The 25,339-nt window shown below is 37.9% G+C and overlaps 1 non-coding gene across 1 annotated transcript; it reads right to left on the bottom strand.

Moving 5' to 3' along the window:
- Positions 1 to 708: 708 nt before the first annotated feature.
- Positions 709 to 816, bottom strand: LOC112780739 (small nucleolar RNA R71). The gene has a single exon (XR_003191555.1). It is a non-coding gene; the product is annotated as a small nucleolar RNA R71 (small nucleolar RNA).
- Between the last annotated feature and the right edge of the window lie 24,523 nt (positions 817 to 25,339).

Here is a 25,339-nt window from a genome sequence, read left to right on the forward strand (position 1 = left end):
ATTCATCTACTAACATCTCATCTCACATCTCTGCCATCCTCACAGTTGTGTTTCTTTCTTTACATCACACTCTTTGTCTCCCTCTTTTCTTCCACTCACAAAGGGATCCCTTTACTGTGGTATAAAGGACCTCTATTATTATTATTATTTTTTCTGTGCCCTCTTCTTTGTCATATGAGCAGGAGCAAGGATAAGAACATTCTTGTGGAAGCAGATCCAGAACCTGAAAGGACTCTGAAAAGGAAACTAAGAGAAGCTAAAATACAACAATCCAGAGATAACCTTTCAGAAATTTTCGAACAGGAAGAGGAGATGGCAGCCAAAAATAATAATAATGTAAGGAAGATGCTTGGTGACTTTACTGCACCTAATTCCAATTTACATGGAAGAAGCATCTCCATTCCTGCCATTGGAGCAAACAACTTTGAGCTGAAACCTCAATTAGTTTCTCTGATGCAGCAGAACTGCAAGTTTCATGGACTTCCATCTGAAGATCCTTTTTAGTTCTTAACTGAATTCTTGCAGATATGTGATACTGTTAAGACTAATGGAGTAGATCCTGAAGTCTACAGGCTCATGCTTTTCCCTTTTGCTGTAAGAGACAGAGCTAGATTATGGTTGGATTCTCAACCCAAAGACAGCCTGAACTCTTGGGATCAGCTGGTCACGGCTTTCTTAGCCAAGTACTTTCCTCCTCAAAAGCTGAGCAAGCTTAGAGCTGATGTTCAAACCTTCAGACAGAAAGAAGGTGAATCCCTCTATGAAGCTTGGGAAAGATACAAACAGTTGACCAAAAAGTGTCCTTCTGACATGCTTTCAGAATGGACCATCCTGGATATATTCTATGATGGTTTATCTGAGCTATCAAAGATGTCACTGGACACTTCTGCAGGTGGATCCATTCACCTAAAGAAAACGCCTGCAGAAGCTCAAGAACTCATTGACATGGTTGCTAATAACCAGTTCATGTACACTTCTGAAAGGAATCCTGTGAATAATGGGACGCCTATGAAGAAGGGAATTATTGAAGTTGATATTCTGAATGCCATATTGGCTCAGAATAAACTATTGACTCAACAAGTCAATATGATCTTTCAGAGTCTGCATGGAATGCAAGCTGCATCCAATAGTACTCAAGAGGCTTCTTATGCAGAAGAAGCTTATGATCCTGAGAACCCTGCAATAGCAGAGGTAAATTACTTAGGTGAACCTTATGGAAACACCTATAACTCATCATGGAGAAATCACCCCAATTTCTCATGGAAGGATCAAAAGCCTCAACAAGGCTTTAATAATGGTGGAAGAAACAGGTTTAACAATAATAAACCTTTTCCATCATCCACTCAGCAACAGACAGAGAACTCTGAACAAAATGCTTCTAATTTAGCAAATCTAGTCTCTGATCTATCTAAGGCCACTGTGAGTTTCATGAATGAAACCAGGTCTTCCATTAGAAATTTGGAAGCACAAGTGGGCCAGGTGAGTAAAAGGATCACTGAAATCCCTCCAAGTACTCTCCCAAGCAATACAGAAGAGAATCCAAAAGGAGAGTGCAAGGCCATTGACATAAGCACCATGGCCAAACCTGTGAGGAGAGGAGAGGACGTGAATCCCAAGGAGGAAGACCTCCTGGGACGTCCAGTGGTCAATAAGGAGCTTCCCTCTGAGGAACCAAAGGACTCTGAGGCTCATCTAGAGACCATAGAGATTCCATTGAACCTCCTTATACCCTTCATGAGCTCTGATGAGTATTCCTCTTCTGAAGAGAATGAGGATGTTACTGAAGAGCAAACTGCCAAGTTTCTTGGTGCAATCATGAAGCTGAATGCCAAATTATTTGGCATTGATACTTGGGAAGTTGAACCTCCCTTGTTCATCAATGAACTAAGTGATCTAGATCAACTGACATTGCCTCAGAAGAGACAGGATCCTGGAAAGTTCATAATACCCTGTACCATAGGCACCATGATCTTTAAGGCTCTGTGTGACCTTGGTTCAGGAATAAACCTCATGCCCCTCTCTGTAATAGAGAAACTGGGAATCTATGGGGTACAAGCTGCTAAAATCTCATTAGAGATGGCAGACAGCTCTAGAAAACAGGCTTATGGACAAGTAGAGGACGTATTAGTAAAGGTTGAAGGCCTTTACATCCCTGCTGATTTCATAGTCCTGGATACTGGAAAGGAAGAGTATGAATCCATCATCCTAGGAAGACCTTTCCTGGCCACAGCAAGAGCTGTGATTGATGTTGACAGAGGTAAAATAGTCCTTCAATGGAATGAGGACTCCCTTGTGTTTAAAACTCAAGGATCTCCCTCTGCAACCATGGAGAGGAAGCAGAAAAAGCTTCTCTCAAGGCAGAGTCAACCAGAGCCCCCACAGTCAAACTCTAAGTTTGGTGTTGGGAGGCCACAACCAAACTCTAAGTTTGGTGTTGAACTCCCATATCCAAACTCTAAGTTTGGTGTTGGAGAGTCTCAACAAAGCTCTGCACATCTGTGAGGCTCGTTGAGAGCCCACTGTCAAGCTATTGACATTAAAGAAGCGCTTGTTGGGAGGCAACCCAATTTTTATTTATCTAACTATGTTTTTCTTAGTTATATGTCTTTATAGGTTCATAATCATGTGGAGTCACAAAATAAATAAAAAAATTGAAAACGGAATCAAAAACAGCAGAAGAAAAATCACACCCTGGAGGAGCATCTGTCTGGCGTTCAAACGCCAGAACAGAGCATGGTTCTGGCGCTGAACGCCCAGAATGGGCAGCATCCTGGCGCTGAACGCCCAGAACAAGCATGGTTCTGGCGTTCAACGCCAGAAATGGCAGCAAATGGGCGTTGAACGCCCAAAATGGGCACCAACCTGGCGCTGAACGCCCAGAGTTGTGTGCAAAGGCATTTTACATGCCTAATTTGGTACAGGGATGTAAATGCCTTGACACCTCAGGATCTGTGGACCCCACAGGATCCCCACCTACCTCATCATCTCTCTTTCCATTCATGATCATCCCTTCTGTTTTTCATTTACCACTCACATCCATACACCCACTACCTTCAAAATTCAACATCTCTCTCCCACCCAATCCCACCCATATGGCCGAATACACACACCCATCCATCTCCTCCATATTTTCTTCTTCTTCTTCTATTCTTTCTTCTTTTGCTCGAGGGCGAGCAACATTCTAAGTTTGGTGTGGTAAAAGCATAGCTTTTTTGTTTTTTCCATAACCATTGATGGCACCTAAGGCCAGAGAAACCTCTAGAAAGAGGAAAGGGAAGACAAAAGCTTCCATCAAGGGTCTATAGCTCAGTGGTAGAACATTTGACTACAAATCAAGAGATCCCTGAGATACCTCAGGGGATACATTTTCTTCCACACAATTATTGGAAGCAACTAAGGGTGGAACATCAAGAGCACTTCATCATGCTCCATGAAATAAGAGAAGATCAAAAAGCAATGAAGGAGGAGCAACAAAGACAAGGAAGAGACATAGAAGAGCTCAAGGACATTATTGGTTCCTCAAGAAGGAAACGCCACCATCACTAAGGTGGATTCATTCCTTGTCATTATTTCTTCTGTTTTTCGTTTTCTATGTTATGTGCTTATCTGTATTTGTGTCTTCATTACATGATCATTAGTAGTTAGTAACTATGTCTTAAAGTTATGAATGTCCTATGAATCCATCACCTCTCTTAAATGAAAAATGTTTTAATTCAAAAGAACAAGAAGTACATGAGTTTCGAATTTATCCTTGAACTTAGCTTAATTATATTGATGTGGTGACAATGCTTCTTGTTTTCTGAATGTATGCTTGAACAGTGCATATGTCTTTTGAAGTTGTTGTTTAAGAATGTTAAATATGTTGGCTCTTGAAAGAATGATGACTAGGAGACATGTTATTTGATAATCTGAAAAATCATAAAAATGATTCTTGAAGCAAGAAAAAGCAGCAAAGAACAAAGCTTGCAGAAAAAGAAAATAGGCGAAAAAAAAATAGAAAGAAAAAAAAGAAAAAGCAAGCAGAAAAAGCCAAAAGCTCTTAAAATCAAGAGGCAAGAGCAAAAAGCCAATAACCCTTAAAACCAAAAAGCAAGGGCAAATAAAAAGGATCCCAAGGCTTTGAGCATCAGTGGATAGGAGGGCCTAAGGAATAAAATCCTGGTCTAAGCGGCTAAACCAAGCTGTCCCTAACCATGTGCTTGTGGCGTGTAGGTGTCAAGTGAAAACTTGAGACTGAGCGGTTAAAGTCAAGGTCCAAAGCAAAAAAAGAGTGTGCTTAAGAACCCTAGACACCTCTAATTGGGGACTTTAGTAAAGCTGAGTCACAATCTGAAAAGGTTCACCCAATTATGTGTCTGTGGCATTTATGTATCCGGTGGTAATACTGGAAAACAAAGTGCTTAGGGCCATGGCCAAGACTCATAAAGAAGCTGTGTTCAAGAATCATCATACTGAACTAGGAGAATCAATAACACTATTCGAAATCTGAAGTTCCTATAGATGCCAATCATTCTGAACCTCAATGGATAAAGTGAGATGCCAAAACTATTCAAGAGGCAAAAAGCTATAAGTCCCGCTCATTTAATTGGAGCTAGGTTTCATTGATAGTTTGGAATTTATAGTATATTCTCTTCTTTTTATCCTATTAGATTTTCAGTTGCTTGGGGACAAGCAACAATTTAAGTTTGGTGTTGTGATGAGCGGATAATTTATACGCTTTTTGGCATCGTTTTTAGTATGTTTTTAGTAGGATCTAGTTACTTTTAGGGATGTTTTCATTAGTTTTTATGTTAAATTCACATTTCTGGACTTTACTATGAGTTTGTGTGTTTTTCTGTGATTTCAGGTATTTTCTGGCTGAAATTGAGGGACTTGAGCAGAAATCAGATTCAAAGGTTGAAGAAGGACTGCTGATGCTGTTGGATTCTGACCTCTCTGCACTCAAAATGGATTTTCTGGAACTACAGAACTCTAAATGGCACGCTTCTAATTGCGTTGGAAAGTAGACATCCAGGGATTTCCAGCAATGTATAATAGTCCATACTTTGGCCAAGAATAGACGATGTAAACTGGCGTTCAACGCCAGCTTTCTGCCTAAATCTGGCGTCCAGCGCCAGAAAAGGAGCCAAAACCAGAGTTGAACGCTCAAACTGGCACAAAAGCTGGCGTTCAACTCCAAGAAAGACCTCTACACGTGCAACACTTAGGCTCAGCCCAAACACACACCAAGTGGGCCCCGGAAGTGGATTTATGCATCAATTACTTACTCATGTAAACCCTAGTAGCTAGTTTATTATAAATAGGACCTTTTACTATTGTATTAGACATCTTTTGAACCATCTTTGATCAGTGTAAACCATCTTTGGACGTCTGGTTCTTAGATCAGAGGGCTGGCCTCTCGGCCATGCCTGGACTTTCACTTATGTATTTTCAACGGTAGAGTTTCTACACTCCATAGATTAAGGTGTGGAGCTCTGCTGTTCCTCAAAGATTAATGCAAAGTACTACTGTTTTCTATTCAATTCATCTTATTTTGCTTCTAAGATATCCATTCGCACCCAAGAACGTGATGAAGGTGATGATTATGTGTGACGCTCATCACCATTCTCCCCTATGAACACGTGCCTGACAAACACTTCCGTTCTACATGAAATAAGCTAGAATGAATATCTCTTAGATCTCCTAACCAGAATCTTCGTGGCGTAAGCTAGAATGATGGCGTCATTCAAGAGAATCCGGAAAGTCTAAACCTTGTCTGTGGTATTCCGAGTAGGATTCAATGATTGAATGACTGTGACGAGCTTCAAACTCGCGAGTGCTGGGCGTTAGTGACAGACGCAAAAGGAGGGTGAATCCTATTCCAGCATGATCGGGAACCGACAGATGAATAGCCGTGCCGTGACAGGGTGCGTGAGCATATTATTCACTGAGAGGAGGGGATGTAGCCACTGACAACGGTGATGCCCTTGCATAAAGCCAGCCATGGAAAGGAGTAAGACTGATTGGATGAAGATAGCAGGAAAGCAGAGGTTCAGAGGAACAAAAGCATCTCCATTCGCTTATCTGAAATTCCTACCAATGAATTACATGAGTATCTCTATCCCTATTTTATTATATAATATTCGAAAACACCATTATCACTTTATATCCGCCTGACTGAGATTTGCAAGGTGACCATAGCTTGCTTCATACCAACAATCTCCGTGGGATTCGACCCTTACTCACGTAAGGTATTACTTGGACGACCCAGTGCACTTGCTGGTTAGTTGTATCGAAGTTGTGAACCATGGTATTGGCACCATGTTCTTGGCGCCATTGCCAGGGAAAGAAAGAGCCATGAATTTTACATAATTAAAGTGTAATCACGATTACGCGTACCAAGTTGCTCACGTTGCCAGGGATTATTCGAGCCTGGACATCACAATTTCGTGCACCAAATATCATTAGTCTCACTTGTACACTCCAAAATCTTATATCCCGCATGGACCAACCTTCTACCTCCAATATTCAACCCTCAAGCTTTAGTGCACTTTCTTTTCAACCACATAATAATCTTTGATGACATGTCAACATGTCATATTTTTCTATGCTTTTTCATACAAGAAATTGATAATTTGTGCTTGAATATTGAATGCTTTTGTGCTTAATTGGTATATTTCTTTGATCTTTTAAATTTTATAAATCTTGTAGGAAATAAGAAGAAAAAGAAGCAAAAAGCACAAAATAAGTTAAAAAGGAGAAAAAAAGAGCTTTGGGACACACTTAGAAGTTGGAGCACACTTTGGAGGCTTAGGCCACGCTTTTAAAAGCGTGGCCCATGACCAAATTAAAGGAGATTGACAATCAGCACACAAACCTCCGCTCTTGCCAAGAGCATAGCGCTATAAGAGTTCAAAATGAGCTTGGAAGCAAAATTTTCGCTAAGTTAAAATCTGGGCGCTCACAGCATGACTATGCCTTCTTCAAAGGGCTATAACTTGAGCTACAGATGTTCAATTGATGTGCTTCCAGTTGCATTGGAAAGCTGCATTCAGAGCTTTCCAACGATGTATGGAAATCCATATTTGGAATAAAATTAAGGCACGAGTAGAAGGCATCTTTAAGGACCAAAAACAAGCAAAAAAATCAGCCAATGCTTCCACCAAGGTTCGAAGCTAGAGCCTCACTCCAAAGCATAATGCTCCGCTCTTGGAGAGAGCATTATCGTGCCCTCTTCATGAAAATTCAAGGAAAATCTCTCCCCAATTGCTTTCACCAAGGCTTGAACCTGGAACCTCACTCAAGCAAAAGGAGTGCTACGCTCCCAAAGAGAGCAGAGCGCTACTCTCTTCATTCCTTGCACAAGTTTGACATGGCCAGGAGGACTTGGTGTGCACACAAGACACACCACAAGCTCAATGCTCCACTCCCCACAAGAGCAGAGCACTCTACTGGGAGCAAACACTCATGGGCCAAAATTCAACCAAAATTTCATTTAAATTCAATTCCTCACCAAATTGAATCAAGGCCAACCAAACCCATTTCTCCTCAAATCCAAAGCAAGCAAAGCCCACATCATCACTCAAAGGAACAATAACAAGCTAGAATTAGGATTTCATTTAATTTGTTTTTCATTTCAATTTCATTTTATTTTGCAAAAAGCCTATATAAGGCATCATTTCCATCTTTGTTGGGGGGGCTCCAATAGAGAGTAGTAGGAGAGAGCATTGAAGGCTAGCTCCACTAGGGAGTAGTAGGATTAAAGAACTCTCTCTTTAATTTTCATTTCTGTTTTAAATCTTGGATTGAGATTGGAAGGAATTTTGTTTTCATTTTCTATCTGCAACTTCTCTTTACTTCTTCTGCAATCTTTCTTTTAATTCTCTACAACTTTTCTTTTGTTGGATCAAGGAAAGACTTGAGATCTAGACTTGTTTTCTAGTCTCCTCCACCCCTGAGATCTTCAAGTTTCATTTAGCTATTGCAATTAAGTTACATTTTGCTTTCTGTTTGGTTTCTCAAGCAATTTTCCATTTCTGTTTGAATCTGCTGTATCCCATTTCATATTCTAGCTCTCTTATTGATTACACTTTACACTTTCTTGTTAAACTTTAATTTCCAGCACCCAATTCAATTTACTTTCAAGCAATTTAATTCTTTTATACTTGTTTGGCATTTTACCTTTCTGTTCATGATCTGATTTACTTTCTTTGCAAGTTTAATTCTATGTCGTTGCTCTAAGCTTTGATCTATTGCTCTCTTTAATTTCCAGCACCCAGCCCCCTTTACATTTTATTCAATTTACATTTCTTGTCATTTAAGATTCTGCCAATTTATTTTTCTTATTCTTTAAGTTTTTGTCCAATTTATTTTTTTCATTTTAAATTCCTTGTCATTTACATTCTGTTGGCTACAATTTCACACAATTCACTCAATGTTAGCTTGACTAAACTAATCACCCACTAAAGTTGCTTGATCCATCAATCCCTGTGGGATCGATCTTACTCTAAGTGAGTTTTACTACTTGATGCGACCCGGTATACTTGCCGGTTAGTATTTATGTGTTTGGAAATTCGTTTTTCCACAAAAATACCATCAAGTTTTTGGCGCCGTTGCCGGGGATTGATTTAGATCAACAATGATTAAGTGGGTGAGAAGTATAGATCAAGCATTTTCTTTGTTTTTGTTCTCTATTTTAAGTTGATAGCAAGGTGTTTGAGCTAATGCCTCACTAAGAAATTCTTTCTCTGTGACATGAATTTCAATTTTCATTGATGTTTACAAAATACAAATAGAGTTCAACTCATCTTATGGTCAAACAAAATTTTATGGGATATCACCCACCATCACCAATCTCTAATGGTGGCTGGGAATATCACCAAGGAACTTCAAATTCTGGGCACTCCAATTCATGGAGCTATGCTTCAGAACCACAAGATGAGAAAGAAAATCATATGGGATATTTTCCTCCACCACAAAATGATGCAAGTCATAATTCTAATGGTGGCTGGGAAGGGAATTCTAATGCTCCATATGATATTCATCCAAAGATATCATCACTTGATCATGCTTCAACAGAAAGCCCCTTTCAAAACTTACCACCCACACAAACTTCCAATAGCCAAAGACTCTCAAAGCTTGAGTCCATGCTCAAAAGATTTGCAGAGGAGAAAGAGAAATACCATAAAGAACAAGAGAACTCCCTCAAAAATATGGAAGTGCAGTTAGGCCAATTGTCAAATGCATGGAAGGAGAAAATGGAAAAACAAGAACACAAGGTCCCTGTGTCAAGTGAAATTGCAATGAAGGATGAGGGACATGAGCCAAGGATTTTACATTCACAAACGCTACTTGAGGTGACAATGAAACATAAAGATTTCCTCCCAAAGGAATTAGTGGAAAATCATGAAGAAGAAATGGAGGAAGATACTCAAGAGAAGTCACACTCAATTGAAGTGGAGAAGTACACAGAGGAAGAGCTCACGGAACCACCATTGGAAGGGATTCTTGATGAAGACAAAACTCCAAAAATCACACAGCAACCAAGTCTTGAATTCAAGGAAGTGAAGGCAACTAGCAAGAGCACCAATTCTGTCCCTAATCCAGCAAGCAAGAGCAATCAAGCCATTTACAAAAGGAAGCTTGCTGAAGAAAGGCCAAGACAAGGGACAGTAGCTGAATCATCTCTCCCCTTGAGGTCATTCCTCTTAACAAACTGGAAGAAGAGGAAGAAAGTGAACAACATGTCAACTGTAGGTATAATTTCTCTTCTCTGCTTTGTTTTCGTTCTTTGCTTTGTTTAAATTCAATAAATGGGCATATGGTTACATTCTAAGTTTGGTGTTGCCCTGCAACAATTGTTTTCAATCCCTTTGGATGATTGCATCAATTCTACATGGAAGTGTCACACTAAGATTCTAAGTTTGATGTGCCACTTATTTTTCTATGCAATTCATTCAGCAACACCACTTGTTTGCATAATCATAATGTTCTTTGCATTGTTATCTTTCTTTTAGTTAGACAATTTTAGTTTTCTCTTTGTTTTTAGTCATTTCCTTGTTTTAAATACTTTCTTTTATTTACTGTGTTTGTTAATACATTACCAAGAGAGCTTTATTCATGACAGATTCTTGGCTTGGTGATTGTATTTAACATATAACAGTTTCATTTGCTTAGTTTTTATTTAAATAAATTGACATAGGATTGCATTCTAAGTTTGGTGTTGCTATGCAACACAATTTGCTTCCAATCTTTACTAGATACTTGCATTGATTCCAAGTGAAAGTGTCACACTAAGTTTGGTGTGCCACTTATCTTTTATGCAATGTATTGTGCTCACCTTCTTAAGTTTGCAATCACAATGTCTCTGTCTATTGTGCCTTGATTATTATCTTTAATTTTGCTTGCTTAGAACACATGTACCACTAACTTTTCATTGTGTAAGACATTCATGATCCATCTTAGCCCCATAGCCATTGTTCTAATTGTTGCTTGAGGATGAGCAAGAATTCTGAGTTTGGCAAGGGAAAGAGGAAGAATAGAGGAAAAAGGACAATAATAATGAAGATGAACTACAAGGTTGTAGAGTTCCTTTTTTCCTCATTTTTTTCCAGCACTTAAATTGCATGATTGTCTTCATCTTTTCTGTTTACATGTGTGGTATGAATAACCATAGCTTGAATCTTGATTTGTAACATGTTGCTGTGGCATTATGACTACCAACTTGAGTTTTGTGAGTTCAAAAGCGATAAAGCATCATGATCATAAACAAACAAGGAATTAAAGAAGAGATTAGCATGTGCATACAAGTATTGGAAAGCTAGTATGTTTGATTGTTGCTCAATTGCATTAGATTTTATTTAATTGAAGTTTTCATCTATGACATTTTGTGAAATCTTTTGAAATCATGAAAACCTTGAAAAAAAAAGCAAAAAAGGGCAAGAAAAGAAAAAGGGAAAGAATGAGAAAGCTGAAGGCTCTGAGTACCAATGGCAATTTATTTGTTAAGTACTTGTGGTGTTTATGTATCAAGCCAAATGCTTGAAAACAAAACACTTAGAAGTCAAGGCTAGGCTCAAGTGCAAAAGTACTCCCTCAAAGCTCAAGGTTCTGAGCATCAATGATTAGAGAGTCAAGAAAAGAAAAGAAAAATGAGCTTAATGAAGTCCTCTAATTCAAATGCTTGTGCTGCTTATGTATCAAGTGGTAATACTTGAAAACAAAGCATTTAGAATTGTAGCTTTGTTATTAACTCATAGGGCAAAGCACCCAAAAGGAGAAGCTAATAAGAAAATCAAAAGCTTGTTTCAAGGGAAAATTATAAGGAAAAGATTTCATAAATTGAGCTAGATAGAAGCATCAATCATTTACATTTCTTTTGTGATTGTAGCATGCTTAGAATACTAGCTAACCATGAACATTGAGTTGCTATTCTTCTTACCTTGGATTGTCAATCTTAATTGCATGATTCTTTTCTTGCTTGAGGACAAGCAAGGTTTAAGTTTGGTGTTGTGATGACATGTCAACATGTCATATTTTTCTATGCTTTTTCATACAAGAAATTGATAATTTGTGCTTGAATATTGAATGCTTTTGTGATTAATTGGTATATTTCTTCGATCTTTTAAATTTTATAAATCTTGTAGAAAATAAGAAGAAAAAGAAGCAAAAAGCACAAAATAAGTTAAAAAGGAGAAAAAAAGAGCTTTGGGACACACTTAGAAGTTGGAGCACACTTTGGACGCTTAGACCACGCTTTCAAAAGCGTGGCCCATGACCAAATTAAAGGAGATTGACAATCAGCACACAAAGCTCCGCTCTTGCCAAGAGCAAAGCGCTATAAGAGTTCAAAATGAGCTTGGAAGCAAAATTTTCGCTAAGTTAAAATCTGGGCGCTCACAGCATGACTATGCCTTCTTCAAAGGGCTATAACTTGAGCTACAGATGTCTAATTGATGTGCTTCTAGTTGCGTTGGAAAGCTGACATTCAGAGCTTTCCAACGATGTATGCAAATCCATATTTGGCATAAAATTGAGGCACGAGTGGAAGGCATCTTTAAGGACCAAAAACAAGCCAAAAATCAGCCAATGCTTCCACCAAGGTTCGAAGCTAGAGCCTCACTCCAAAGCATAATGCTCCGCTCTTGGAGAGAGCATTATCGTGCTCTCTTCATGAAAATTCAAGGAAAATCTCTCCCCAAATGCTTTCACCAAGGCTTGAACTTGGAACCTCACCCAAGCAAAAGGAGTGCTACGCTCCCAAAGAGAGCAGAGCGCTACTCTCTTCATTCCTTGCACAAGTTTGACACGGCCAGGAGGACTTGGTGCGTGCACAAGACACACCACAAGCTCAATGCTCCGCTCCCCACAAGAGCAGAGCACTCTACTAGGAGCAAACACTCATGGGCCAAAATTTAACCAAAATTTCATTTAAATTCAATTCCTCACCAAATTGAATCAAGGCCAACCAAACCCATTTCTCCTCAAATCCAAAGCAAGCAAAGCCCACATCATCACTCAAAGGCACAAGAACAAGCTAGAATTAGGATTTTCATTTAATTTGTTTTTCATTTCAATTTCATTTTATTTTGCAAAAAGCCTATATAAGGCATCATTTCCATCTTTGTTGGGGGGCTCCAATAGAGAGTAGTAGGAGAGAGCATTGAAGGCTAGCTCTACTAGGGAGTAGTAGGATTAGAGAACTCTTTCTTTAATTTTTATTTCTATTTTAAATCTTGGATTGATATTGGAAGGAATTTTGTTTTCATTCTCTATCTGCAACTTCTCTTTACTTCTTCTGCAATCTTTCTTTTAATTCTCTACAACTTTTCTTTTGTTGGATCAAGGAAGGACTTGAGATCTAGACTTGTTTTCTAGTCTCCTCCACCCCTGAGATCTTCAACTTCCATTTAGCTATTGCAATTAAGTTACATTTTGCTTTCTGTTTGGTTTCTCAAGCAATTTTCCATTTTTGTTTGAATCTGCTGCATCCCATTTCATATTATAGCTCTCTTATTGATTACACTTTACACTTTCTTGTTAAATTTTAATTCCCAGCACCCAATTCAATTTACTTTCAAGCAATTTAATTCTTCTATACTTGTTTGGCATTTTACCTTTCTGTTCATGATCTGATTTACTTTCTTTGCAAGTTTAATTCTCTGTCGTTGCTCTATGCTTTGATCTATTGTTCTCTTTAATTTCTAGCACCCAGCCCCCTTTACATTTTATGCAATTTACATTTCTTGTCATTTAAGATTCTGCCAATTTATTTTTCTTGTTCTTTAAGTTTCTGTCCAATTTACTTTTTGCATTTTAAATTCCTTGTCATTTACATTATGTTGGCTACAATTTCACACAATTCACTAAATGTTATCTTGACTAAACTAATCACCCACTAAAGTTGCTTGATCCATCAATTCCTGTGGGATCGACCTCACTCTAAGTGAGTTTTACTACTTGATGCGACCCGGTATACTTGCCAGTTAGTATTTGTATGTTTGGAAATTCGTTTTTCCACAAAAACACCATCAATCTTCCCATCCCATCACCACCCTCTATGGAAGAGCACCCACATCCATCAATCCAAGAGCAAGATGATCCTAGTTATGCTATTGATATGGAACAAGAAAGAAGGAATCATCTTCGCAAATTCATACTTCATAAGAAGCTAGAGGAGGCCCTACAGATGAAGGTAGTGGAGACCCTTGAAGTCGAAGGAGTGGTTCAAGAATTAGTGAAGGAAGACATCAAAGAGGAGTCTGATTTTGTCTTAGAGCAAGAAGAGGCCCAAAATGTGGAGATAGGAGAGACCCTTGAATATGAAGGAATAGTTGAAAGGAGTTATCATGGAAAGAAAATCATCAAGGATGAGTATGATTTTATACTAAAATAACTGGACAAAGCAGTAATTATTGAAGAAGAAGAAGTGGTTGAAGACTTAGGAGATGCTGAACCTCCATGGGAAAATCCAGTCATAGAACCTCCTTCCAAGACGTCTGAATTTGATGTTGAAGAGGGTGTACAACCTCCAAGGCATATCATGGCTAAAGACTTTGAAGAGGTTGATCAAAAGATGGAGATTAAAGAAGAAGAAGCACAACCTCCCATGCCCTTGGTAAGTAATGAAGAAGATATTGAATTGGAAGAAAGCTACCAAGAGGAAGAGGTTAAAATTGAAGAAGCTTGCAAAGAGGTGAAAGTTATCAAGGAAGAGCACAAGGGAATGGAGCTTGAAATCACCTTGCCAAAGTTGGTAGAGACCTCTCCCCCAAAGCCATTACCATCCAATACAACATTCAAGTGGGTAAAATTCTTATCCTTGACCTTTACTTTCCCACTTGAATATAGTTTACTTGAGACAGATGGCCAGCTTAGAGCTCTCTGTGGCGTTAAGAGTAAAAGGAAGATGGTTAGTGGTTGGAGTTGTCATGCAAGGTTCAATATGGTGGAAAGCTCAAAGTTTAAATGCAAAGGTTGGTGTAAAGCTCAACTGAATGGGTCTAGGAGGATGTTTGGGTGCCTAAATGAGAATTCTAAGGCTTAACCACCCGGATAGAATCATGATGATCAACTTGAAGACAGGTGTAGAATCAAAATTTGCGATCCAGGCATACATGATGATCGACTTTGGGAGCTCAAAGCTTGTGAAGAACTCCATCAAAGCTTGGGGAATGTATCTGGAATTAATAGAGAATGTTGGAAGTCCAAGCATTGGTGGAAGTTTCAAGACGAGTTCAAATACAAGCCTCCATAACTAGGAGCTCACCAAATGTCCAACGTAAGGACTCTAACTAAAAGTGCTAGGTGGGAGACAACCCACCATGGTATGATCGTTCTTTTTCAGTCTTAGTTTTATTTTATTTTGTTTTATTCTTAGTTTTATTTTATTCTATTTGTCTTAGTGTTCATGCATATAGTCTGCATTTGCATCTACATTCTGCAGAAAAAAAAACAAGCACACGACGCGCTTTCATCGCTGACGCGTCCGCGTCACCGGTGCCTTCGAAAAAGGGAGAAAAGAAGCAGAGAGTCACGCGAAAGCGTGGCTGGAGGCGTGCTTTAGGCACAAATATGCCCATGCGACCACGTGGATGACGCGCTCGCGTCATTTGCAAAATAGCCTCCCCACGCGTCCGCGTCACCCACGCGACCGCGTGGCCCTGCAAAAAATAGACGTAAATGGGTGTATGGCAGAAAGTTATGATGGAGTTGGGCGGGAATGATGCTAGAAGCACAAGCCCTATCATGCGACCGCGTGCCCCACGCGGCCGCGTCGTTTTTTGCAAACATGGCCATTCACGCGATCGCGTCACCCACGCGAACGCGTCACCTAAAAATTTGGCAATAAGAGTTTGAGATAGAGAGTTGCGCGAACGCGAGGCTGCACTCGCACCACTAGCACAAATCAAGTCACACGATCGCGTGACTCACGCGTCCGCGTTACTTGAAAACATTGCACACCACGCAACCGCGTGACTCACGCGTCCGCGTCACATGCGGCACACAGCTTATCCAAATCAGCCAAGATATCTTATCTTTTCTTCCCCAAATCCTAATTTTTCTTTTCCCTTATTATTTCTTTCTTCTTCCTTCTCTATTCTTTCTTACTTTTTACTTTCTATTTTTCACATTATCATCAAGGTTCTTTTCTTTTCTTCTTCCCTTTTTACTTTTTCATTAATTTTTTTTATGTTTACCTCTTCTTTTACTTTCATTATCTATATTTTTTTTCTTTTTCTTTCTTTTTTATTCCTTTAATTGGTGTTAGAAATTTAATTAGGTGATTATTTATTTTTATATCTTTCTTGTGAGCTATTGTAGAATTGTTTGACAACTATATTACTTCTTAAAGGGTTGCTTGCATGTTCAAATTTACTACTTTTAATACCATATTTACCATGCATGCTATGTGTTTGTGAAAAAGCCTGTATGGCATTCTATATTATTTTAAATTATTCTACTACTTTAATGCCTGTTTTTTCACAAAACTCCTTTTATATTTTATTAATTAAATATAATTGTCAATACAAACAGGTTGTTAGTTTGAAAGAGTTGATAATCAAATTGGGTAATTAATGCTTGATCTATGCTACTCATGCCTTTGCCAGCATGCCAATAAACATCTTGCATCTAATTGTCATAACATGCACTTGCTATATTTCCATTGATGAACTTTTCACATGGATTCGCGACCATGTGTTAAAGACATCCTTCTTTACCGTGCATTGTTTATCACTTGTACCCTCCTTTTCCTTGCTCTAACCCTTAGCTTTAACAATAGAAAGGCAAAACAATAGAAAAGTAAACTCATAACTAAAAGAAGCATTTTAACAAACACATAGAAGGCAATAAAAGTAAACAACATGAATTGAAAGAATTAAAGAGAGATCTAACTAGAATAGCAAGAGATCAACAATAGAAAAGGAAGACAATTATGAAACAACAAAGAACTTACCAATTGCATTGAAGAAGAAATATAGATCTACAAAAGAAAGTTCATAAACTACAACTAACAATACAAAGGAATTACAAGAGAAGAAGAATTCTACAATCAACAAGAGAACAATTGAAGATGAAAGAGGAAAATTAAGAGAGAAGAAGAAGAAGTAGATCTAGATCTAAAACCTAATCCTAATTCTAGAGAGAAGTGAGAGCTTCTCTCTCTAAAACTAACTAAAGCATAATAAAACTAAAATAAAACTAAACTAATGACTAGATGTCTCATCCCTCTCCAATCCTTGGGTTAAATAACATCAGAAATGAGTTGGATTGGGCCCACAAGGCTTTAGAATTCGCTGGCCACTAATTTGCTTTTAATGAATCACGTGCAAATCGGTGCGTACGCATACATGCCGCGTGCGTGCCCTCTAAACATGATGCAACTCTGGCAAATCTTATATCATTTCGAATTTCCAGATGTTAGCTTTCCAATGCAACTAGAACCGCATCATTTGGATCTCTGTAGCTCAGGTTATGGTCGATTAAGTGCGAAGAGGTCGGCTTGACAGCTTTTGCGATTCCTTCATTTCTTCATGAGTTCTCCATTTTTACATGCTTTTCCTTCATTCCCTTGATCCAATCTTTGCCTCCTAAATCTGAAATCACTTAACAAACATATCAAGGCATCTAATGGGATCAAAGGTAAATCAAGATTAAACAATTAAGGGCCTAAAAAGCATGTTTTCACACTTAAGCACAAATTAGGAGACAATCATGAACCCATGCTATTTCATTGGATAAATGTGGGAAAAGATGATAAAATTCTCCTAAAATCAATGCAAGATAAACCCTAAATATGGGGTTTATCAACCTCCCCACACTTAAACCAAGCATGTCCTCATGCTTAAACCAAGAGAAAGCAAATGGGTATCAACATTTATTCAATGAAATCTAACTAAATGCAATCTAAACTATATGCAACTATCTACGTGAATGTAATTGCTTGGTCAAAATAAATCAATGTCCAAGAAGCATATATGCACAAGGGCTAAAGGTATTAGCAACCATGCCAAACCACAATTGAATTGAGCTATTAAATATTTTTACAAACTTGCATGAAGAATGATGATCATAGGTGAAAACATGTAATTGAGCATCAAACCCTCACCGGATGTGTTTGCACTCTATTCGCTCAAGTGTTTAGGGTTGATTCACTTAACTCTCCCCTAATCATGCTTTCTAAGATTTGTTTTTCTTCTAACAATAAACATTTATTTCATGCACGCATACAATTATCATGAGGTCTTTCTCTTAGGTTGTAATGGGGCTAGGGTCAAGGTAGGATACATATTTGGTTAAGTGAGCTTGAAATTTGAATCTTTGATAAGCTTAGACTTCCCACCTAACCCATGACATCCTATGTACTTCAAAACTAACCTAACTACCCATTTTTCACTTTTTACATACTCATGCATTTTCTTTTTCATTTCACAACACTTATGCATTGATTTTATTGAGCTTCACTTTGGGGCATTTTGTCCCCTTTTTATTTTTTCTTTCTTTTTTTTTTCTATATACTTTTTTTTCTTTTTTTTCTTTTGTTTTTCTCATTTTCTTCTTTCTATATACAAGAACATTAATGCATAAGATTTTACATTTGATTAATACATGAGCATGTACCCAATTCCCAATAATTTCAATAAAAATACCTTTTTATTCACCCAATGTCCCAAGTTTTTCCACACTTTAATGATACTCACACACACTAGCCTAAGCTAATCAAAGATCCAAATAAAGGACATTTATTATTTTTCACTTTAAGGCTTGTAATGTGCTAAATTAAGAACAAAGTGGGTTAATCGTAGGCTCAAATTGGCTAACAATGGAAGATAAAAGGTAAGGCTATTTGGGTAAGTGAGCTACATGAAATGTTGGCCTCAATCATATAAATGCATGAATACACAAAATAATGGATATAAAGAATCGAACAAATCAAAGATTGCAATCATAGAAAGAGAATAATGCACACAAGAAGGAAAATAAGTGGTTATATGATGTAACCACACCATTAGGCTCAAATCTCACTTGCTTGTGTTCTTAGCTCAAAAACCATGTTCCACAATATATATATATATATATATATATATATATATATATATATATATATATATATATAATTCAAGCAAGTCCTATGAGAAGTTTTCACTCAAATCAATTGGTGCTCTATGGATAATTTCTCGAAAAATTTTATTATTTTGACTAAGCTTATTGTGTATATATATGCAAAAATAAGAAAATGCAAGTAAAAAAAATCCTAAAAACCTAAAATAAAATGCAAAAGTGTTGGAATTAGAAACTTGTCACCCAAAATCGCCGATCGGTCGGACGACCTCCCCACACTTAAAAGTTTGCACCGTCCTCGGTGCACTCAAAGATGAGCAAGGGGTTACGACGACTTTCCGAGTTGCCACCTTCAGCTGGTAGATCAATCGGTTGCTGCGTGTTCTTTCTTCCGCTTCCATTTTTTCTTGTGGTGCGTCATTCATGAAAAACAAAAATATAACACCATAAGATGAGAAAACAAAAGCAAGGTAGCATACATTGTTGGGAATGAGGTACTAATCACTAGAGATGAGTGAGTGAATTAGTGTGACATTAATGATAAATAAGTATGTGAATTCTAAATTGCGGGGGTTAGAACACACACTAGCATAAAAAGCGATGTCACAAAAGAAGCATGTATTTCACTTATCCTAGTGTGCTTGAGATGCTTTAAGTAAACTTGTAAGGTAAAACAAGCATTAAAGAAGCATGAGAGCATTCAAGCTATAAACATATGGATGCATATGATCATGAAGCACAATGCATTAAGATAAATGCTCAACATCCAATATCAAGAGATTGCCAAATCAAAGAATAAGATTCAAATCACATGGTGGCCAAATCATGCAATTCAAGAAGAGTTACAAGCTCGAAGGCAATTTTCATCACTTGGTATTCTTAAAAGGTAAGCATGAAAAACTCAAAACTAAGTAGAAAAATATAACCTCAACAATAGAATCCAACAAAGTTTATAAACATAATGATGTTAAGATAACATCCCTTTTTAATACTCAGCAGCAATTAATGGTAAACAAGGATAACAATCCAACACTTACAATGAAAAAGAGAAAATGAAATGAAAACCAACTAAAACTAACTAATCAACTAACTAACTAACTAATTAACTAACTAACTAACTAACTGACTAACTAAAATAAATGGTTATCAATGGTGTTTGGGAGTGTTGGATGAAGGGTAGGAGAAGGGAAGAAGAAAGGAGAAGGAAAGAAATGGAAAGAGGAGAAGAAAAGAGATGTGTTGAAGGAAGGACATCGGCGCGTACACGTGTATGGCGCGCGCGCGGATGGTGGTACAATGGACGCGACGTGTACGCGTACATGTCGCGTCCACGTCGATGGCTTATTTCGAGAGTGACGCGTACGCGTCATATGCGCGTATGCGCGAGTTGGTTTGTGCGAACGGCGCAATGCGCGCGCAATGTTCGCACAACTCTCGGGTTTTTGGCTTGGGGGTGGAATTTCTCAATCCACGCATATGCGTACATGGCGCGTGCGTGCAGATAGGCGAAAATGCTTGATGCACACGTACGTGCGCAGTGCACGTATGCGTGGATGGTGCTCTGTTTTTTTTTATTATATTTTTGCACCAATCCAAGCATTCCAAACCTCCAAACAACTATCAAAACACCCTAAAACCTTATTTAACATATTATACTACCAAATATACTCAACTAACTAAACTAAACATGAAATTAAACTAATTTTATTAATATGTACAAAAGAGAAAAATGAAAAGAGTTTACCATGGTGGGTGTCTCCCACCTATCACTTTTGTTTATTGTCCTTAAGTTGGACTTATGGGGAGCTCCATCAAGGTGGCTTGTGCTTGAAGCCATCCTTGAACATCCACCAATGCTTGCATTTCCAATGGGCTCCACTCTTCAAGTTCAATTCTCCCAAGCTTTGATGGAGTTCTTCATAGACTATGGGATCCCAAAGTTGATCCTCATGTATGCCGGGATCCCATATCTTGTTTCTACACTCATCTTTGAGTTGATTATCATTATTCCATTTGGGTGGCATAATTTTGGAATTCTCCTTTAAGCAACCAAACAACATCCTAGACCCAAGCAATCTAGTTCTACACTAACAGTTGCAACTAAGCTTTGAACGTGTAGCCATCATGAACCTAGAATGATATTTCCAACCACTAGCCATCTCCCTTTTGCTCTTAAATCCAAAAATATATCTAAGTTAACCATCCGTCTCTAGCAAACCATATTCAAGGGGAATAATAAAGCTTAAGTATAAGGAATTTACCCACTTGAATGAAAGAATGGATGGTGGTGGCTTGGGGAGAGGTATCTCCAATATGCTTGTAAGCTCTACTCCCTTATGTTTTTCCTTGATTATCAACACCTCTTTACAAACTTCTTCCTTCTCAATCCTTTGTTTATCAATTTCATCTAACTCTTCTCCATCACTCAAATTATAAATGGGAGGAAGAGAAAAATCTACCTCCACATTGCTTTCTATCTCATTGGGAGAAGGTTCGTCAAATTCAAAGGATTCACCACCAAGAAGGTTGGATGCATGATCTTCATCACCAAGGGAACTCAATTCTTGCTCCACTCCTTCCAAGTCTTCATATGGGATATGCCTTGGAGGTTGTGCACATTCCTTCTCAACATCAAATTCACTCTTCTTGGAGAGGTTCTCTTCAACTCTAGGTTCCCAAGGAGGTTCCGCATCTCCTAAGTCTTCAACCACTTCTTCCTCTTCTTCAATGATCATAGGCTCCTCCAATTGCTCTAATACAAAATAACATCCCTCATTTCCATCGGAGTTTCCAATCTCTCCTTATACTTTTCAATTGATTCTCCACATGTGACCATGGGAGTGGTTTGAGTGCTCAAATATTGGGAGACTAAAACACTTACTACCTTGGTCAAGGTAGCCACAAATTCTATTGTCTCCCTTTGCATTTCTCCTTGCCCTTGAAGTATAAGGCTAAGGGTTTCATCCATTGAGGATTGGGGTGGATAAGAGGGTTCATTGTCTTGGAGAAAGGGTTCATGATAGGAAGGTGGTTCTTCTTGGTAAGGGTACGATGGTGTATATTGAGGTGGTTCTTGGGAGTAGTAATCTTGGAATGGTGGTTCCACGTATGGCTCATATGGTTCAAAAGGTGGTTGGTATGGTGCATATGGATCAAGGTCATATGGAGGTGTTTGGTGAAAATAGGCTTATGAGTGTGGTTGAGGTTCATGATAAACCACTATTTTATGGTTTATCTTGTGCTCAATTGAGTGGTTTTTATCTACTCTTTACCCACTTATTCATACTATTTGCATGGTTTTACATTTGCCTTCCTAATTATGTGCTTTGATTGAAAACATGCTTCTTTGATCTTATATTTGCTTATTATTAATCCTCTCTTATTACCATTAGATGCCTTGATATGTGTGTTAAGTGTTTTCAGATATTATAAGGCAGGAATGGCTTGGAGGATGGGAAGAAAGCATGCAAAAGTGGAAGGAATGCAAGAAGTTGGAGAAATTGCTAAGCTGTCCAGCCTGACCTCTCTGCACTCAAACGGCTATAACTTTAGCTACAGAGGTCCAAACGACGCGGTTCTAGTTGCGTTGGAAAGCTAACGTCTGGGGCTTCGATTTGATATATAATATGCTATAGTTCCCTTGACGCTAGGTGACGCGACCGCGTGACCCATGCGGCCGCGTCGCAGTGACGAAAAACCAGCGTGGCAAAATTCGAAACCAGCAAATTCTGGACTGTTTTTGACCCAGTTTGCGGCCCAGAAAACACATATTAGAGGCTATAAAGTGGGGGATTGCATCCATTCAGGAGGAGGCTTTCACAATTCACAATTTTAGGAGTAGATATAGTTTTTAGAGAGAGAGGTTCTCTCCTCTCTCTTAGGATTAGGATTTAGGATTTCTCTTAGTTTTAGGAGTGCCTCTAAATCCCAGGTTCAATGTTCTTCAGTTATTATTTCTCTTCTACTTTTAGATACTCTAATACTTTTATTTGTTAATTACTTATGTTGCCCATTTGATTCATAAATCTTTCATGTTAGATTGGATTGCTTTTATTAATATAATTTGAGGAATTTTCAGATTTAATTTTGCTTTGCTTTATTTATATTGATGCTATTTAATTTAGATATTTTCTTCCTTTTGGCTTTGGTTAAGTAATTGGTAACGCTTGAGCTGTCAATAAAGCAGTGATTGAAATTGGGAGTTGCTCCAATAACTCTAGTCTTTCCATCGGAATTGACTAGGACCTGAGGATTAAGCTAATTAATCCACTTGATCTACCTTCATAGTTAGAGGTTAACAAAGTGAGATTAAAATCCAAATTTCATCACAATTGATAAGGATAGGACCTCCAGTTCTAATACCTTGCCAAGAGTTTATTTTACAGTTATTTATTTATTTTTATTGCTCGAAAATATACCTGTGCGCATTGCCCAAACTTCCAAAACCCCCAATTTACAATCTTCATAACCAATAATAAGAACATACTTCCCTGCAATTCCTTGAGAAGACGACCCGAGGTTTGAATACTCGGTTATCAATTTCAAAGGGGTTTGTTACTTGTGACAACCAAAACATTTGTACGAAGGGATTTTTGTCGGTTTAGAGACTATATCTACAACGCGACTGTTTTTATGACACTCTTTACTGGCAAAAATCCTAACGTCAGTTCATCTTGAGGATATGACTCATAGGCATATGGTGGTGGTTCTTGAAAGTCACAAGGAGATTCACCATAGCCATTAAATTGGTATGCATCATAGAATGGCTCTTCTTCATAGTGCATTAGTGGAGGTTGTTGCCAAGAGGATTGATCATATGTATATGACTCCTCTCACCTTTGATTGTCCCATCCTTGAAACACATTCTCATTATAGTCTTCATTTCCTACAATATAGTGAGAACCAAACTCATAGCCAAAGTGAGAATTCATGATAGCAAGAGAAAATAAAAATAATATCAAATAAGAAACAAAGGAAACCAAATCCTAAAACTAGCAAGAACTAACAAAGAAGCAAAAGGCAAACATATTCACAATATTCACATATATACAATAACCAATAACACAACACCATTGCAATTTCCCGGTAACGGCACCATTTTAATGAACAGACTTTTGACGGTTTAGAAATTCACAAATGAATTCTCGTTGCAATATAGTTTCTAAACCAACAATAGTCCTTTCATACAAAAATTTGTTTGTCACAAGTACAAACCCCTAAAATCTATAAATCGAAGTATTGAACCTCGGGTTGTTCTCCCTAGGAATTGCAATGAAGTGTTCTTGTTATTGGTTATGAGGTATGTTTTGGGGTTTTTGATAAGAGACAAGAAAGATAAATGACAAGGAAGTAAACTAATAGCTAAAAAAGGTCTTGGTAAAGGTTGGTGGTCAAGGATCTCTATCCTTATCACTAACCACAACATGAGAATTGGCAAGGATCAATCCCACTAAGTTAACCCCTAACTAATAGTAGAGGAAAGTCAAGTGAGCTATATCAATCCAAGTCCATAAGTCCTAGTTCTACACCAAATCAATTAGTGAGATCTAGCGTTAATGGCTCCCAATCGTCAATCACTTGGACATTAGCAACTCAAGAGTTCCTAAGTTACCTTCCCAAGCCAAGAGCGCTAAAATCTACTCTAAAATCCAACCAAGCATTTCATCAAAAACTTGGAAGGCACAAAAGAAAAGCATAGTAAATTGCAAGAATTAAAGGAATCTACAACTACAAAAGTAAGAGATTAACAATAGAAAGGCAAAACAATAGAAAAATAAACTCATAACTAAAAGAAGCATTTTAACAAACACATAGAAGAAAATAAAAGTAAACAACATGAATTGCAAGAATTAAAGAGAGATCTAACTAGAATAGCAAGAGATCAACAATAGAAAAGGAAGACAATTATGAAACAACAAAGAACTTACCAATTGCATTGAAGAAGAAATATAGATCTACAAAAGAAAGTTCATAAAGTACAACTAACAATACAAAGGAATTACAAGAGAAGAAGAATTCTACAATCTACAAGAGAGCAATTGAAGATGAAAGAGGAAAATTAAGAGAGAAGAAGAAGAAGTAGATCTAGATCTAAAACCTAATCCTAATTCTAGAGAGAAGTGAGAGCTTCTCTCTCTAAAACTAACTAAAGCATAATAAAACTAAAATAAAACTAAACTAATGACTAGATGTCTCATCCCTCTTCAATCCTTGGGTTAAATAACATCAGAAATGAGTTGGATTGGGCCCACAAAGCTTTATAATTCGCTTGCCACTAATTTGCTTTTAATGAATCACGTGCAAATCGGCGCGTACGTGTACATGCCACATGCACGCCCCCTAAACATGATGCAACTATGGCAAATCTTATATCATTTCGAATCCCCGGATGTTAGCTTTCCAACACAACTAGAACCGCATCATTTGGATCTCTGTAGCTCAAGTTATGGTCGATTAAGTGCGAAGAGGTCAGCTTGACAGCTTTTGCGATTCCTTCATTTCTTCATGAGTTCTCCATTTTTACATGCTTTTCCTTCATTCCCTTGATCCAATCTTTGCCTCCTAAATCTGAAATCACTTAACAAATATATCAAGGCATCTAATGGGATCAATGGTAAATCAAGATTAAACAATTAAGGGCCTAAAAAGCATGTTTTCACACTTAAGCACAAATTAGGAGACAATCATGAGCCATGCTATTTCATTGGATAAATGTGGGAAAAGATGATAAAATCCCCCTAAAATCAATACAAGATAAACCCTAAATATGGGGTTTATTAGCCACCCGTCCACTTGTACA

Source organism: Arachis hypogaea, chromosome 19 (assembly GCF_003086295.3).
Source record: "Arachis hypogaea cultivar Tifrunner chromosome 19, arahy.Tifrunner.gnm2.J5K5, whole genome shotgun sequence".
NCBI classification, from domain to species: Eukaryota; Viridiplantae; Streptophyta; class Magnoliopsida; order Fabales; family Fabaceae; genus Arachis; species Arachis hypogaea.